This window comes from Callorhinus ursinus, unplaced genomic scaffold, assembly GCF_003265705.2.
Source record: "Callorhinus ursinus isolate GAN/ISIS: 27379988/994484 unplaced genomic scaffold, GSC_fseal_2.0 scaffold21, whole genome shotgun sequence".
Taxonomy (NCBI): Eukaryota; Metazoa; Chordata; class Mammalia; order Carnivora; family Otariidae; genus Callorhinus; species Callorhinus ursinus.
Genome location: NW_027397083.1, coordinates 12,711,582 through 12,712,522, shown reverse-complemented (window position 1 = coordinate 12,712,522; position 941 = coordinate 12,711,582). Strand labels below are relative to the sequence as shown.

Below are 941 nucleotides of genomic sequence, written 5' to 3'. Positions count from 1 at the left end.
CCCAGGTTCTTTTTATTTTTTCTTTCTGCCAACTTTAACAATGTTGATTTGTTTTCTTAGGTTAGCTTTTTTCATGGCCCTAAGAGGGCTAATGGCAATTCCAAGTATCTTGTGCAGATAATTTCATCCAGAGATAGAAATAGATGTCTCTCTTTCTCTATCTCTATTTTAAAAGTAAAGAAACCGGCACCACGCCTCCCCGAAGTGCCAGCTCGTTCTCCGGCCGCTGTCCCCGGATTCCAGCCACCGCTTCTTCTCGCTATGGATCCCAACTGCTCCTGTGCGGCCGGTGGCTCCTGCACGTGCGCCGGCTCCTGCAAATGCCAAGAGTGCAGATGCACCTCCTGCAAGAAGAGCTGCTGCTCCTGCTGTCCCGCGGGCTGTGCCAAATGTGCCTAGGGCTGCATCTGCAAAGGCGCATCGGCCAAGTGTAGTTGCTGTGCCTGATGTGGGGGATCCTGCGCCCGATGTAAATACAGCCACGTGTACACACCTGCAGTGTTTTTTTGGTGCTTTTTGCTTTGGGTACAACCCTGATCCGTTCGCTACATTCCTTGTTTCTTTTTTCTTTTTCCTATAAAATATGTGAATTATAATAAAAGTTGTTGACTTTAAAAAAATAAATAAATAAAAGTAAAGAAACCTATAGCCTCCTGGCAGAATCATATTTATTGTTCAGAATGCTATCACATACCTATTTCTAAACCAATTAGGGGCCAGGGAAAATAAATGATTTGATTGGCATAGACATGTCGACATTCACTCCTGGACCTGGGGAGAAGCTTCTTCCCTGATCAGCAGCCATATAGAAGGGAACTGCTCTTAAAGAACTAGTTCTACTTGCAAAGAACAGGGGAAGGTAGAAATAATAATAATTTGTTTTTATCAGAGGGTTTCAGCCTACTTGGTAGAGATCATCTGAATCTAATTTCTCTCTGATC

General features: G+C 44.0%; 1 pseudogene; it reads left to right on the top strand.

Moving 5' to 3' along the window:
* The first annotated feature begins 202 nt into the window (after positions 1-202).
* Positions 203-601, top strand: LOC112829506 (metallothionein-2 pseudogene; annotated as a pseudogene).
* The last annotated feature ends 340 nt before the right edge of the window (positions 602-941 follow it).